Below are 17783 nucleotides of genomic sequence, written 5' to 3'. Positions count from 1 at the left end.
TGTGGTGGGGTGGCACGTGTGTGTGGTGGTGGTGTGTGTGCGCATGTGTATGGTGGGGGTGGGGTGTGGGTGTTGTGGCACCCTATGAGCTCAGTAGAGGGGCGCTCACTGTGGTGGCTGGAGCAGAACTCCGGGTATCCTGCTCTGTCACTCTTCTTCTGGTCTTGTTTAAAGGGTCTCTTTACCGATTCTAAAGCTTGCAGGACTCCAAAGAGACCCAGGCCTCTACTGCCACGTGGCACTGCGGTTACAGGTGTGCACGTACATGCCCAGCTGTTTGTGTGGGATCTGGAGATTCAAATGGGCAGTCTCGCACCCTCATGATTGTACAGAAAGTACACTACTTATTATGCCACCTCTCTAACGCAGCTGCTTCTGGCAGTGGTTGTGATTCATGGAGGACAGTGTCACACAACACCTGGGGAGGCTTGTTGTGAATCTTGTAATTTTCTGAGCCTCCTGGGCCTTGTAAGTTTCACTACCTTTCTGAGTCTTATGAGCCTCTCCTCTCTCCTCCCTCCCTAGAGAACGGTTCCCTTTAGAGGAAAGAGCTACCTAGCACCCAACAGGGAAAACCTGCTCACTGCCGGCCACTATGTGACTAGAGGTTGCGGGAAGGCCATGTTGCTGGCATGTCTGGGTGTCGCTCCCTAGTCTTCTGTGTCTTACGGTAGGCCGTGTAAGGAAGGCTCTGTGGAAGGCCTTGTCCTGTGTACACAGAGCAGTAAGGCCCATGGAAGAAGTGTGGGAATGAGAGAGACATACACTGTTGGGGCCACCATAGTCATCCAACATGTGCATGCTGAAATCCTGGCCCAGATCACGGAGGGTGTCACTGAGGGTCCTGAGTAATCCACTGTCACCCTGGAAGCCCAGGATTTGTGGAAGGTGACTGACGAAGAGACTGGTCACTTGGACAGTGTCACTAGGCAAAGCTGTGGAGGCCAGATGCGGCCTTCAACTTGGGTCAGGATGGCTGACCTCGGACCCATGCAGCTGGAACAGAGACACCAGGCTGTGACAGGCAGGCAGCTCTACTCAGATGCCAGCCCCTCCCTCCCCTGACATCCACCCATCACATAGCACCAACGAGAACTTTAAAGTTGCAAGTCACATTCTGCCACTCCCTTGTTCAAAATCTTGAGGCTGAGGAGATGGCATCTCTGGGTAAAGTGTTTACCATGCATGCATGTGACCCAAGTTTAGGTCCCCAGAACCCACATCAAAGGCAGGTGTAGTGGTGAATGCTGGGATGGTGGAGACATAAGGATCACCCAGTACCTGCCGGCTACATGGTTAGGGTGAATTGGTGAGCGCCAGGACCAGTGAGAGATCCTATCTCAAAGTGGTGGAGAGACATTGAGGAAGACACCCCACATCAACTCTGGCCTTCATATGCACCTGTACATACACACCCACCCACACACACATGTGCACACAAAGAAAAGAGATCCCAGCACTTGGGAGGCTGACATGGGAGGATCATTGTGAGTTTGAGGCTGGCCTGGGGCTACAGAGTGAGCTCAGAGAGAGTGAGGTCAGCCTGCGTTAGTGTGAGACCCTACCTCAAAACAACCAACCAAACAAAGAGACAAGTCCAACAACAACAACAAATTATGGCACATGTGGGGTGTGGTGACACCTGCTTGAAGTCCCAGGAGACAAAAGGCACGAGGAATGCCACAGGTTTGAGGCAAAAAAGAAAGAGAGAGAGAGAGAGGAAGGAAGGAAGGAAGGAAGGAAGGAAGGAAGGAAGGAAGGAAGGAAGGAAGGAAGGAAGGAAGGAAGGAAGGAAGGAAGGAGAGAAAGAAGGAAGGAAGGAAAGTATCGCAGCATGTGCTGAACATTCCAGCAGCCAGTTCCCAATCAAGTGCAGGGCAGAGGAGGGTGAGGAAGGGGCTGAGGATTCCCTCAGGCTAGAGTCACCAATCCAACCAGCACTTTTGGTGTCTCTGAATGGGTGTTCTTATCAGCCAGGGAAGGTGGGACCCCAGCCAGCCCAGGGGTGACGTCCTCCTTGAAGCTGGGGTGGGTAAAGATGAAGGGCATGAACTGTATCCCAGGCTGGCACATCACCAAGACAGGACACTATAGAGGCCTAAGTATGAACAGAGCATGAGGCTGCCTATGCCCTGGTGGGAGAGTCAGAGATGAAAACCTTCCCTTGGGGTACAGGGTTCTTGAGCCAAGTGCCTGGAATAGTTCCGAGGCACGCTGCAGGTCTGGGGTCATGGTAATTGGGAGTGCACAGAGCTGGCACACCACTGGGGGTCTGAGGGCGTGCCCCAATAGCAGAGCATTTGCCTAGCAGGTACAAGGCCTGGGTTCCATCCTCAGTACTATGAAAATAAAGATTGGCTGGAGAGATGGCTCAGCGGTCAGAAGTACTTGCTCACAAGGCTTGACAGCCTGGGATCAATTCCCCAGTACCCAGGTAAAGCCAGACCAACAAGTGGTGCATGCACCTGGAGTTTGTTTGCAGGGCAGTATTGCTGGTGTGCCCATATTCTCTCTCTCTCTCTCCCTACCTCTTTTTCTTTGTCTCTCAAATAAATAAACAGAAACGTTTTTAAAAGACTGGAGAGACCAAGCTGGGCATGGTGGTTCATACCTTTAATCCCAGCACTTGGGAGGCTGAGGTAGGAGAATTGCTGTGAGCTCGAGGCCAGCCTGGGACCACAGAGTGAGTTCCAGATAAGTCTGGGCTAAAGTGAGACCCTACCTCCAAAAAAAAAATAAGTTATATCTGTTGGTGTGATTAAAAAAAAGATGATGTACTCTGTGGGGTGGCTCCATGTGGGGCCTGTGTCCTTTCACAAGGCTCCAAATGCCCAATCCTGGCAGCAACTGGGGATCACAGGGACTTAGCAAGGCCACCTTCACGACTTGTTTCCTGATTCTTGCCTGGCCAGCTCACCCTCTCAGCCAGTGCGGCCCCTGGTAGTGTGTTAGAAATGTTTAAAAACCTCTAGCCAGAGTCAAAAATGGCTTTATCGGGCTGGAGAGATGGCTTAGCGGTTAAACGCTTGCCTGTGAAGCCTAAGGACCCTGGTTCGAGGCTCGGTTCCCCAGGTCCCACGTTAGCCAGATGCACAAGGGGGCGCATGCGTCTGGAGTTCGTTTGCAGTGGCTGGAAACCCTGGCTCGCCCATTCTCTCTCTCTCCCTCTATCTGTCTTTCTCTCTGTCTGTCACTCTCAAATAAATAAATAAATAAAAAATAAAAATAAATGGCTTTATCCTGTCCTTTAGCCCCAGTGGCCATTAATAAGAATGGGTCTGGAATAAGTCTGGCTGGCTTCAACTTTCAGCTCTGTCACTGGGTGAGTCTCCACATGTGTGCTGCCCTGCAGCGGGCTCACTGACCACCAGTGCCACCTGGCTACCAGTGCCAGGGTAGCATCTGAAATGTGGCTGCAGTGGCACTGAGGAACCACATGAGTATCTGAAGCTATTTACACTTCATGTTCACTTTTTACTGTCTTTTTAAAAATACTATTTATTTGTTTGTTTAAGACAGAAGTGTACTAGCAGGCCAGGGCTTCTTGCCACTGTAAGCAAACTCCAGACAGATGTGCCACTTTGTGAGTCTGGGTTGATGTGGGTACTGGGGACTCCAACCCCAGGCCATCAGGCTTTACAAGCATGCACCTTTAACTACTGAACTCTCTCTCCAGTCCCTTGTTTATTATTATTTATTATTATTATTATTATTATTATTATTATATTTACTTATTTATTTATTTTGGTTTTTCGAGGTAAGGTCTCACTGTAGCCCAGGCTGACCTGGATTTCACTATGTAGTCTCAGGGTGACCTCAAACTCACAGCCATCCTCCTACCTCTGCCTCCCGAGTGCTGGGATTAAAGGTGTGCGCCACCAAACCTGGCTTGTTTTTTATTTTCTTAAAACAAGGTTTCACTCTGTAGCTCACGTTGGCCTAGAACTAACAATATTCCTACCTCAGCCTAAATTCTGGGATTTTAAGGCTATGCCATCACCCTGAGTTTACACTTCAGATTAAAGAGCGATGGTGGGGCTGGGGTAAGTGCTTGCTGCGTGAGTGTGAGGACCCGCAGCGCCTACGTGAGAGTTGGGCGCAGTGGATTAAATCCTGTCACCCCCAAAGCTGAGGAGATAGGAGGGTCTCTGCGTCTTGCTGGCCAGCTAGTCCAACTTATTCAATGAACTCTGAGTTTGTTGTGAGACCATCTCAAAAGTTAGGTGGAGAGAGACTGAGGAAGACATGCAGAGTCGACCCCTGGCCTCCAAACACACACCTGCGCAAGGGCACACTCACGCATGCAATCCACGAGGACCCACACTCACATAAATATGCATACATGCATGCACAGCACATACCCATGCAAAATAATAAAACTAAAACATTTTTTACAGTGGTCTGTGATGGTTGCATCAAACGTGGCAACACTGAGTCCTGGCCGCAGAAGTGTCTCCTGTCCCCTCCCCCATGTGAGCAACAGCAGAGAGGAGCATTTAGGACCCAGGACTCTGGGCCCCCACTGCCTGGGTTCACATCTCTTTTCCACATTTCCTGCTGTGGGAATGTGGGCAAAGCCATCCTTCCTGTGTTTCAGCTTCCCTCCACTGGATCCCTCCTGGTTCTAAAGAGAGCCACGTGTTTGCAACGTGTTTGTCCCCAAAGCACATTCCAGTTTGTCCCCACTCTAGCACATCTCTCGGTTTAGGTCTTAGTGTCTCCATGTGGCCTTCCACCCAGCCAGGTATTGCCAAAGTCAGTGTCTGAGGGAAAGGAGCTGTGCTGGGGAGCCCCTCACCCCTCGCCTTTCACCGGGATCACCAGTGAAGTTACCGAGAGGGCCCCACCTGCTTGGTCGGCTCCTGCCACACTTAGGGTCCAGCTGCATGCCCATGGTGGGCGGGTATGGGGATCTCAGGGTCTGATTTCACCTCAGGCCTTATGCCATTTGATATCACACACACAGAGTTCATGGCCCCTCCACAATTCTGTAACCCATGTGGCTCTAGATCCATGTCACACTTGACTGTCAAACAAGTACCTTGGCCCTCACACTTCCTAAGTTTAACCGGGCCCTTTCTCTGTATTTCCCTCCTGTTGTTTATTTATTATTTATTTATTTGAGAGAGAGAGAGAGGGAGGGAGGGAGAGAATTGCCACTCCAGAGCCTCAGCCACTGTAATCAAACTCCAGAAGTCTGCACCACTTAGTGGGCGTGTGCGACCTTGTGCTTGCCTCACCTTTGTGCATCTGGCTAATGTGGGATCTGAAGAGTAGAACATGAGTCTTTAAGCTTCACAAGCAAGCGCCTTAACTGCTAAGCCATCTCTCCAGCCCTCCCTTCTATTTTTGTCTCATCCTAGTGTATGGCTTTAATCCCTACTAACGTACCTCCAATCCACAGCTTCTGAACTTCGGCTCTTCCTCCCACAGAAGAGGCATCACAAATTCCACATACTCTGGTGATGCTCCAATGCCCACCAGCCCTGTCTCCAGCAGAGGAAGCTCTACCCTTAGGCTGCTGAGGCCAAAACCCAAGTTGCTCTAGAACTTGTCTGCTCTGTCCCCACTGACTGATTCTTCTAGAATATCTCTATAATCTGATGTTTCTCCTCCTTGCTAAGCTTTCTGGATCCCAGCTCCTGCCTCCTCGGTGCTTCCCTGCCAGCCAGTCCTGGGCATGAGTCAGACCAGAGAACTCCCTGAAATATTACCTCACTCTGAGTGAAAGGTAAGAGTCAGACAGTGATCCATAGGGTTTTGCAGGATCTGTCTGCAGAGCCACACCCCCAGCCCCTCACCAGTGCATTCTAGACAAGTTCTCTACCACTGAGCCATGCCTCAGCCTCTCACTGGGGGATTTATTTTATTTTATTTTGTTTTTTTAATTATTTTTTATAATTAGCAACTTCCATGATTGTAAACAATATCCCATGGTAATTCTCTCCCTCCCCCCACTTTCCACTTTGAAACTCCACTCTCCATCATATCCCCTCCCCCTCTCAATCAGTCTCTCTTTTATTTTGATGTCATTATCTTTTCCTCCTATTATGATGGTCTTGTGAAGGTAGTGTCAGGCACTGTGAGGTCATGGATATCCAGGCCATTTTGTGTCTGGAAGAGCACATTGTAAGGAGTCCTACCCTTCCTTTGGCTCTTACATTCTTTCCGCCACCTCTTCTGCAATGGACTCTGAGCCTTGGAAGGTGTGATAGAGACATTTCAGTGTTGAGCACTCCTCTGTCACTTCTTCTCAGCACCATTATGCCTTCTGAGTCATGCCAAGGTCACTGCCATCTGAAAAGAGAAAGTTCTCTAACAAAAAAGTGAGAGTAGCATTAATATATAGGTATGGGAATGGAGAGATGGCTTAGCAGTTAAGCGCTTGCCTGTGAAGCCTAAGGACCCCGGTTCGAGGCTCGGTTCCCCAGGTCCCACATTAGCCAGATGCACAAGGGGGCGCACGCATCTGGAGTTCGTTTGCAGAGGCTGGAAGCCCTGGCGTGCCCATTCTCTCTCTCTCCCTCTCTCTGTCTTTCTCTCTGTGTCTGTCGCTCTCAAATAAAAAAAAAAATTTAAAAAAATATATAAGTATGAACATTAAGAGAAGTGCTTACTGGGCAGTTTGGTGAGCATAGTATATACATTTAGCCAGACAGCAGCAGACGTTACACCCCTAGGGTTCATGACTACCCCTCTTGTAGGTTTTCAGTATCAGGGATGTATTCCCTCCCATGGAGCAGGCCTCCAGTCAAATTAGAGGGCAGTTGGTTTCCCCCATAACAGACATGCCTCTATTGCACCCATTGGCTCATTTGGCCTGTGGAGTATCTTCACTGATGATTTCTCTTTCTCCCATTGAGCTGTATGCAGCGTGGCTTTTTCCAGCTTTCTGTCAGCTGGTCTACATGAAGGAGGTTTTCAGTTCTCAGTGGGGGATTTAAAGTATTTTATTTATTTATTTATTTGACAGAGAAAGAGGGAGAGAGAGAATGGCCATGCCAGAACCATCAGCCACTGTAAATGAACTCCAGACATGTGCACCCCCTTGTGCATCTGGCTAACATGGGTCCTGAGGAATTGAACCTGGGTCATTTGGTTTTGCAGGCAAACACCTTAACTGCTAAGCCATCCCTCCAGCCCCACTGGGGAATTTTAAACATGCTCTACTGATGAGCCCCGCCCCCAGCCCCTCACTGTGGATTCTAGACAAGTGCTCTACCTCTGAGCTTTGCCCCCAGCCCCTCACTATGGATTCTAGACAAGTGCTCTACCTCTGAGCCACGGCCCCAGCCCCTCACTGTGGATTCTAGACAAGTACTCTACCTCTGAGCCACACCCCCAGCCCCTCACTGTGGATTCTAGACAAGTGCTCTACCTCTGAGCCACACCCCCAGCCCCTCACTGTGGATTCTAGACAAGTGCTCTACCTCTGAGCCACACCCCCAGCCCCTCACTGTGGATTCTAGACAAGTGCTCTACCTCTGAGCCACACCCCCAGCTCCTCACTGTGGATTCTAGACAAGTGCTCTACCTCTGAGTCACACCCCCAGCCCCTCACTGTGGATTCTAGACAAGTGCTCTACCTCTGAGCCCGTACCCAGCATACAGGTGTTTCTACAGCTGGACTTTGTAGCTGCTGTCCCCCTTCCTGGACCACTCTTCCCTTGCACATCACAAGCTTCTCCACCCACAGTGCTCAGCCCCAGTGGCACCTCTTCCATGTTTTGTGACTTGATTCTGAAATGTCCTACTTGTGTTTTGAATGTTTTGTCTGAAGCTGGTGGCAGTGTGTTGGGAAGTACTGGAAATTTGGGGAGGTTGGGCCTAGCTAGAAGAAGTAGGTGGCTGAGGGCAGGTCCTGGCAGGGTGGGGACAGGAATCATGTCTGTGCCTTTGCAGTGTCACCTCCTGCCTCCTGTCCTTCAAGTCAGGAATAACAGCCTCCATCACATGCTCCCACCTTCATGTTCCGTCCAAGCACATACGGCCATGTTTGAAACTGTGAGTCAAAAATAAATCCTTCCTCAAGCTGTTTCTTTCAGGTATTTTGTCACAGTGATGAGAATAGTAACTAACACCCCTTGTTTAAAATTATAACCACCCACACAAGGCACTCCCATTCTTTCTAGCTCTATTTTTCTAGAACTTATCATCTCAGATGTTGCAGATTTATTTGTTTATTATGATGTATGTGTGTTCATGCATGTGACTACAGGTGCACATGTGCCATAGCATGTGTGGAGTGTCAGTCCTAGCCTTCTGCCTCGTTTGAGGCACAATCTCCCATCCTTGTTTTTTTTTTAATTTTTTATTTTTGTTGTTGTTCATTTTTATTTCTTTATTTGAGAGTGACAGACAGAGAAAGAGGGAGACAGAGGGCAGGGAGAGAATGCGCCCCCTTGTGCACCTGGCTAACATGGGTCCTGGGGAATCGAGCATTGAACCGGGGTCCTTAAGCTTCACAGGCAAGCGCTTAACTGCTAAGCCATCTCTCCAGTCCCCATCCTTGTTTTTGTTGACTGTGTTTGCCAAGCAAGCTGATCCTGACTCTGCCTCCCATCTTTCCATTAGCATGCTGGGATTATAGAAGCCTGCCACAACTCCTAGCTTTCTTTTTTTTTTTTTCTCTCGATGGGGTTTCACTCTAGCCCAAGCTGAGCTGGAGTTCACTATGTAGTCTCAGGGTGGCTTTGAACTCACAGCTCTCCTCCTAGCTCTGCCTCCCAAGTGCTTGCTGGGATTAAAGGTGTGCGCCACCACGCCCAGCAGCTCCTAGCTTTTAAGTGGGGCCTGGGCACCTGAACCCAGGTAGTCAAGCTTGCATAGCAAGCACTTTATCCACGGGGCCACCTCATTTATTTGTATTGTCTGCCTTCCACTATTATGCTGTGAGGTATAGGAGGGAAAGGACATGTGTGTGTTGTTCTCTTCTGTGTCCCCAAAGTGTGGAACAGGATCTGGCACAAAGCAGAGAGTCAGTAAAGTTCTGTTGATGGATAGTAGATGAATTTAAAGATGGGTGGATGGAGTCAGTCATAGGTGGATGGATGAAAGGATGGATAGACATAAATGGATGGATGAAACTATAAGTAGATGGGTAGATGGCTGAGTTGCATGTAACTGTGATAGATTGATGTAAACACAGATGGATAGATGGAATCATAGATGTATGTATGCATGTATGGATATAATTATAAACATTTGTAATCCTAAGTGGATGAATGGACTGATGAGCAAATTGACAGGTAGATAGAGGAATGGATAAAAGGATGGAAGGAGAGATAGGTAAACTAGATAGAGAAGTGGGTGAATAGATAGACGGAGAGATGGATCATTGTAGTGTTGGAGAGATGACTTGTTACAAAGGATTTTCCATGAAGGGATGGACAACAAGGGCGGGGGTGCAGATCCACTGAAAGGTGGGAGGATGTAGTAAAGGGATGAATAGATAAGTGTAGGGAGAGCTTTATGTCTGCACTGAAGGATGGCTTTGTGGAAGGATGGCTGAACAAGGGATTGGGGCCTGGATGGAGGATGGCTGGATGGACAGACATAGCGTGGGCTGTGACAGATGTGTGTAAGTCGAGGGAGAGGCCTAGACAGGGCTGGGAGTTGGTTAATAGCTGTCCTGCTCTCACCTAAACTTGTTGCTCTTACTCCTAGATTCTGGCTGCACATGTTCCTGTTGACAGCATCCATGCTGCAGAAGAGGGCCCAAGACTGATCTGGTCCACAGAGATGGGCCAGATGGAAGGTGCAGATTCCTGGTTGGTGGGGTGCAGCAGCACTGAAGAAGAAATAAGGGTCTCCATGGCTACCCAGGTGCTGGGCAAGCTCAGGCAGCCTAGCCAGCCACTCTGCAGACCACAGACCTTCCCAGCAGGAATGTGTGCTGGGCTGCAGCAGGAAGACCCAGGTCTGTCACAGTGAATGGCAAGTGTGTCATGTCATCCATACTTGGTCCCTTATCTTGGGAGACAGCCCAGATCAGCATCCCATTTTGGTGGTTTTCTGACGAAGTCTTACTATATAGTCCAGGCTGGCCTCAAACTTGTGATCCTTCTGCCTCAGCCTCCTGAGTGTTGAGGTGACAGGCCTGTACTGGGGTAGAGTTTTCATTCCTTCTTTCCTCCTTCTCTTCTCTCCCTTAATCTTTCTTTTTCCCTTCTTTTCTTTCTTCTTTCCTTTCATTTATATTGGTCACTGCTGTGTTCTCAGCGTGCAGACCACAGCCTGGCATTGACAAGCACTCAGTCACTTTAGTCACTGTCACTGTCACTGTGAGTGAGTAGTGAACCCAGAGCCTTCCTCTGGCCTTGGACTAGTGAAGGTCAGGCAGGACAGAGCCCCTAGGCCTGCTGCTGGCCTTGGAGCCTTCAATGGCTGTCCCTGGACAAAGGGAGGACTTGTTAGAAGGATGCTGAGCTTGCTTCCTATCCTAGCAGGTGCATGGAAGGGAGCTGCTGGGCTGGGGGTCCTGGAGTTAAGAGGCCCCAAGCCTTGGGATGAAAATCCCACTTCTTGACTGCCATTCAGGCTGCATCTGGGCCTCATGTGCTCAGGCTTCCCCTCACTCATGGAAGCAACCTCTGGGCTTCTGAAACTTGTTCCTTCTTCTGGACATCTGTCTTCTGACTGTTCATTCAGCTGCCTTTCTTTTTCTGCTTCTTCTTCTTTTTTTTTTTTTTTTTTTTTTTTTTTTTGAGGTAGGTTCTCATTCTAGTTCAAGCTGCCCTGTAATTCACTATATAGTCTCAGGATGGCCTTGAACTCACAGAAATCCTTCTACCTCTGCCTCCCATGTGCTGGGATTAAAGATGTGCATCACCACATCCACTCCAGATGACTTTCACTTGTCATTCTAGTCTGACTGGGCATGTCCTTTTTCCTACCCACCCCTCCCCATGATCCCTGTGCCCCACTTCTTGTCCCATCCCACCACCAGAACCATCACTGTCATAGGACATCCCCGACCATCCTGATGCAGTGTGGACTCCATAAGGACAGATTCTGACCTTTCTCAGGCATCAGCATGTCCCCAGTATCACCCATTGTAAAGGGACATCCTGAATGTCCCCTTCCTGCTACATTCACAGCGACAACAGGTACTGCAGAGTACAGCACACACTCTACTCAGCTGAATGATTCTCACACCTCCACAGGCAAATGCTATTGTCCTCATTCCCAATTGGTTTTGGTTAAAACACAAATGGAGACACATGTTAAATGACTTTCCCAAGAGCACACAGCAAGAAATTGATGGCTGTGGATTCCCTCCAAGACAGCCGGACTTTGGAATTGACACTCTACAGGTTAGTGGGCTAATTCTTTTTTAAAACTTATTTTTAAAACATTTATTTATTAGAGAGAGAGAATGGGTGCACCAGGGCCTCTAGCCACTGCAAACGAACTCCAGAAGCATGTGCCCCCTCGTGCATCTGGCTTAGGTGGGTTCTAGGGAGTCAAACCTTGGTTCTCAGGCTTGGCAGGCAAGTGCCTTAACCACTAAGCCATCTCTCCAGCCCCTAATTCTTTGATTTAAACAAGAATAGAATAAATAGCCATTTCACCACTTAGGAGACTGAGCCAGGAGGATTGTGAATTAAAGGTCAGCTTGGACTTCATAACAAATTTAAGACCATCCTGAGATATATAAAGAACATGGAAGCCAGGTGTGGTGGTGCAACATCTTTAATCCCAGCACTTGGGCGGCAGAGGTAGGTGGATCACTATGAGTTCGAGGCCACCCTGAGACTACATAATGAATTGCAGTTCAGTCTGGGCTAGAGTGAGACCCCTGAACATAGGTCAAAAAATAAAAGGCCAGCCTGAGACAATTTCACACAAAAAAGTACAAAAAGGACTAAAGATGTAGCTCAGTGGTAGAGCACTTGTCTAGAATCCACAGTGAGGGGCTGGGGGCGTGGCTCAGAGGTAGAGCACTTGTCTAGAGTCCACAGTGAGGGTCGGGGGTGTGACTGACTCAATGGTAGGGTTCTTTGGAGGACACCCTGCTCAGCATGTCCCAGTTTGGCAGTTTTAGTGCTTTACTTTATGCTTAATTTTCCTAAAATAAATTTTTCTTAACTAAAAAAAAAGTTGAAATGACTGTTTAGACTGCTTAATGCTCTTGACAAAGATCACTTGGCAGCATGACAAGAACAAAGAAAGTGGACATTTGTCTTTTGGGCATTGGCCAATACCCATTGCCACTGCTAACCTCATCCCAACTCCTGCCAGGCCATTTCCTCAGGGACGGAACCCAGGTCAGGCAGACGCCAATTGGAGGTTCATATTCCCAGCCACACAATCAATTCAAGAAGGAGCCAATCAAAGCTGTGGGGCCATGGTGAGCAGATGCTGGTATTCTTTCTTCTGGTGGACACAAACTGAGGTGCTACTCGGGATGTTTGGGGGGAATTCTGTCTGGAGGAGGAGCCATAAGGTGGGATGCATCTCAGGGAGACCAAAACAGGGTTTGTGACATTTTTGGAGACTTGACTGATATCCATTTGGAGACCATTCAACAACAAGCCAGAAAAATAAGCTCAGTTGCTTTCTTTCATGCATACTGAGAGAGAGAGAAGGAGAGAGAAAAAGAGTGAGTATGGGCACTCTAGGGCCTCCTACCACTGCAAACAAACCCCAGACATGTGTCATTTTGTGCACCTGGCCCTAAGTACTAGGATACTGAACCCAGGCCATCAGGCTTTGCAAGCAAGCACCTCCAACTGCTGAGTCACCTCTCCAGCCCTGAGCCGCTCTTCTGGAGGCAAGCAGGAGGCTGGCTGGCCGGCGAGGGCGGGGGAGGGCGAGGCTCAGGAGAGAGGACTAGAGCCACAGCCACTCACCACAGGCCACCAGGAGTCTGCAGGGCTGCGCAGAACCTGTGCTCCCACCACTGACGAGTGACTCACCAAGACCTTCCAGAGAAGCGGCCCACCCCACGCAGCCCATGCCATGGAAGTCACGGGCACACTTCTCTATGTGGACTTGGGCCTCAGCTGGCCCTCTGCAGGCATGGAAGGGTCTGTTGTAGGCAATTAGCAGCTCCCATTAGGTCAACGACTAGTACCCATTCCCCCTTCCCTGCCTTGGTTGGACACAGGCCTGTGAGAGCAACCTGATGGAGAATGCCAGGTCCTTACAATATGTGAAGAAGAAAGCCAGTAGGGGCACAGAGCGTGTCTTCCAGGTCCCCACCCTGGCCACACAGGACACCAGCAGAAGTGGAGGCCAGCACTGATGTGCATCACTGCCACCGATCATTGAAGTGATGTGCATAAGGCCACCAGGCAGGTGGAGAGGCAGTGGGCCTGACTCCCCATTGCCTGCAGCACAGCTGTGCCTTCATCACGCTCCTGTAAGTGGCTATGAGACTTCCCTAGAACATGTGGGGTGTGTCCCCATTTCCCTTAGATCCCCAAGCCTGGGCTTCCCCTCCAAGACCCGTTCCTCACCCTCTCCTGAGCTTGTGTGTCCTCCCAGGAGTCTCAGCCGCTGCCATCACTGTCACCCCAGGCAGGCACACTACTGGACCCCCATGCCCCAGTCATGATGGCTGTGGGGCAGAGGTCCGCGCTATTCACCACGCTCTAAAGGCCATGGCTCTTCAGGGAGCAAACTGCCAGGCTGTGAAGGCCAAACTTCTAAAGGTGGAGTCCTGGGGTCCTGTTGCAGTCAGGCTTGCATTGCTGGTAGAAATCACCCAACCAAGAGCAGCTTGTGGGGAAAAAAAAAGAGGTTTATTTTGTCTTACAGGCTCAAGGGAGAAGCTCCATGGTGGTAGGGAAAATGACAGCATGAGCAGAGGGTGGACATCACTTCCTGGCCCACATAAGGTGGACAGCATAAACAGGAGACTGTGCCAAACACTGGCATAGGGAAACTGGCTATAACACCCATAAGCCCACCCCCAACAATACGACGCCTCTGGGAGGCTTTAATTTCCAATTGCTATCAGCTGGAGAGACTAGCATTCAGAATACCTAAGTTTATGGGAAACACCTGAATCAAACCACCACATTCCGTCCCTGGCCCCCATAAACTGATAATCATACATGATTTAAAATACAGTAAATTCATCCAACTTTAAAAGTCCCCATAGTTTTTATCAATCCCAATGATGTTCAAACATCCCTATAATCCAAGGTCTTTTAACTGAGCCATTATACAAAAAAAAAAAAAAAAAAAAAAAATCCCCCCAAACCCATAATGGCACAGAATAAACATTCACATTGCAAAAGATGGCATTGGTAGCCGGGCGTGGTGGTGCACGCCTTTAATCCCAGCACTCGGGAGGCAGAGGTAGGAGGATTGCCATAAGTTTGAGGCCACCCTGAGACTCCATAGTGAATTCCAGGTCAGCCTAGGCTAGAGTGAGACCCTACCTCGAAAAAAAAAACCAAAAAAAAAAAAAAAAAAGATGGCATTGGGCATAGCAAAGAAACATTCAGCCAATACAAGATTTAAAACAACCAGGGTAAACACCAAACTGTAGCTCCAAGTCCAACAACTCTAGTAAATGACAAGTCTCCAAGTCTGATAATTCTAATCAACAATAAGTTTCTGGTATTCCAATTATGCCTCTCTAGCTAGGTTACTCACAGTCCTGGAAAACTTCATCCAGAGCTGGCAGCTTTCTTTGGCAGCCATCTCATGGTCCCAGTATCTCCACTGGGTCTCCTCTGCAATCCACAGTTTATCCTCATGGCCCCATGGGGTCCCCACGCAGGTATCCAGCAAATTTGCTTCACATTGCCCATGGCCATTTTCAAAACACAAGACCGTGTTGCAAACTCAATGACCCTCTCTTTCCTGCATTTCTTATACTCCACAATACCCGGTAGGGTGCCAATTTGTTAATCCAGGGGGGAATAAAGCAGACTTTCAAGAACAGGACACTCCATGCGCACTCAGGCCCCTTCATCAAGAGTCTACATTCTTCCTATTGCCCCAGTGCAGGTCAGCTGGCCCAATCTCAAAGGTTGTAATCTCTTAATTGCAACTGAATGGGCAGCAGTTCACCCAAAGATTTAATTTTTTCTGTGCCATATCCTTCTGTTCACACCAGTCCATTTCTACACAATGCAACCCTACACAACTCCTCAGGACACGGGCCTAATAGCAAGCTTTCCACAAAACTGCCTCTAGCCCAGTCCAGGCAAAGCTCTTACCCTCATAAGCCAAACCTCACAGTCCATAGTTCTTGCTGCATTCAGGCCTTTCAACTCTGACCAGAATAGTCCATCAAGCTATATTTATAGCACTGCAAGGCATCTTTTAGGCCAAGGTTTCAAGTCCTTTCATATTCCTCTTGAAAATCAGCTCCAAAAAGCCAAAGCCACAGTCAGGTGTCTAGCAATAATCCCACTCTTCGGTACCACTTTATTGTTGCAGTCAGATTCACATTGCTGGCAGAAATCACCCAGCCAAGAGCAGCTTGTAGAAAAAAAAAAAAAAAAAGGTTTATTTTGGCTTACAGGTTCCATGATGGCAGGGAAAATGATGGCATGAACGGAGGGTGGACATCATCCCCTGGTCCACATAAGGTAGACAACAGGAACAGGAGAGTGTGCCAAATGCTGGCAAGGGGAAACCGGCTATAACACCTATAAGCCCACCTCCAACAATATACCACCTCCAGGAGGCTTTAATTTCCAATTGCTATCAGCTGGGGAGACTGGCATTCAGAATACCTAAGTTTATGGGGGACACCTTAATCAAACCACCACAGGTCCCCTGATGCCAGCTATTGATTCTCAGGACTCCACAGTGACAGTGTCTCACACACAGAACAGGTGACCAGTGCCTCACTCACATGATGCAGCCTTTTCAATAGAGCATGTGGCAGGCTGAAGGCACCTCCTTTAGCGAATAGCATACCCTGTAGATGTGGGCACATACCCCTCAGTGGCTGTTTTGGTCAGGATAGCTTTGGGGGAGGGGTGGGACGGAGAGAAGATCAACAGCCATAGCAAGCATTTATTCAAGAAGTCCCTTCTAGGGGCTGGGAAGATGGCTCAGTAGTTAAAGGCTCTTATCTACTGGGCCTGGTTCAATTTTAAAGCCACATAAGCCAAACACACACACACTCACAAATGACACAAGTGTGTCTTATGTTCCTTTGCAGCTGCAAGAGACCCTGGAGTGCACATCCATACACACACACACACACGCAAATAAACACTTTAAAAAAAAGGATACCCCTTCTAGCTGGGGACATGGCACCCACATAAAGCCAGAAACCAAGTGGTACACACAACTACACCCCCAGATGGGTACTCGGCTGGGAAACAACTTGTGGTTTGGATATGAAGTGTCACCCAAAAGACTCATGTCCCCAGCTAATGGGTCCTTGAGAAGTGATTATATCCCAAGGTCTCTGACCCAAACCCATTAATGGGAGTATAGGGTAATGGCATTATCAAGGGAATGGCAGAAGCTTTAGGGGTGGAGTTGGTTAGAAGGTCATTGCCGGGGTGTCTTTGAAAGGTGTATCTTGTCCTGGCCCCTTTCTCTCTTTCTTTCTCTCTCCCTCCCATCCCCCCCCCCGCTTCCTGGTCATCATACCCACCACCCCACTCCAGGTCTAAAAGTGATAGAGTCAGCTCTGAAAGCATATGCCATAACAAATCTTCCCTTAGATCACTAGATTAGTTATTTTTTTGTTGCTGTAACAAAATGACAGATAGACAAAAGCAACTTGAGGAAGGGTTTATTTTGGCTCACAGTCTGAGGGTACAGTCTATCATGATAGGGAAGACAAGAGGATGAGGCAGCTGGTCACATCGCGTCCTCAGTCAGAAAGCAGAAATTAATGAATGCTGGTGCTCAGCTAGCTCTCGCTCTCTCTCGGTTTTTTGTTTTTGTTTGTTTGTTTTTTTGTTTTTGGTTTTTCAAGGTAGGGTCTCACTCTAGCTCAGGCTGACCTGGAATTCACTATGGAGTCTCAGGGTGGCCTCGAACTCAAGGTGCTCCTCCTACCTCTGCCTCCCGAGTGCTGGGATTAAAGGTGTGTGCCACCATGCCTGGCAGCTTTCTCTTCTTGATTCAGTCTGAGATTTCAGCTCATGATATAGTGTTGCAAACAGGGTTGGTCTTGCCACCTCAATTTACCTGGTCTAGAAACTCCCTCACAGATATGCACAGAAATTTGTCTCCTAGGTGACTCTAGATGAGATCAAGTTGAACCATCAGCCACTTTCTCAGGTGTTTTGTCACGGCAGCAAAAAGCTAAGCCACCAGACAGTCAGCGTGTCTAGTGCCAGAAGGTGCTACATGGGCGACTGGGGGAAACGACCAATATCTGTCCAAGCAACTCATGGTCCAACCTACTTAGCAGCAAATAACCTGGTGTGATGCCCACACAAGTGCGATAGTGGCATAAAGCCATGGTGGGGAACCAACTGCTCTTGATTCAGCTAACTGATCCCCTCAGTGGTACGAGACCCATAGCTAAAGCTGGGAAACAAGTCAGAACCATATCCAAACATAAGCCCACTCTCCAATATCAAGCTACCATCAATCATGGGCTACAAGAGGGCCTACATCTATTAAACTCTCTATAAAAAAAAAAGTAAGGGCTATCTCATTTGTCCTGGTGCTAACTTACTCTCCGTTGAAGAATCTGCTTCTCTTTTTCAGATAGATGCAGATCCTTAGGAGACAGCCACCCCACCATACCTCCAAAGGGCCCCGGCTAAAACTAAAGAAAATTGGCGAAACAAGCAAGGGTGCTGTATTCCTGATGAACCGGATACCAGCACAATGGGGGAAGG

The sequence above is a fragment of the Jaculus jaculus genome, chromosome 7 (genome assembly GCF_020740685.1).
Source record: "Jaculus jaculus isolate mJacJac1 chromosome 7, mJacJac1.mat.Y.cur, whole genome shotgun sequence".
Classification (NCBI taxonomy): domain Eukaryota; kingdom Metazoa; phylum Chordata; class Mammalia; order Rodentia; family Dipodidae; genus Jaculus; species Jaculus jaculus.
This window is presented reverse-complemented; position numbering follows the sequence as displayed.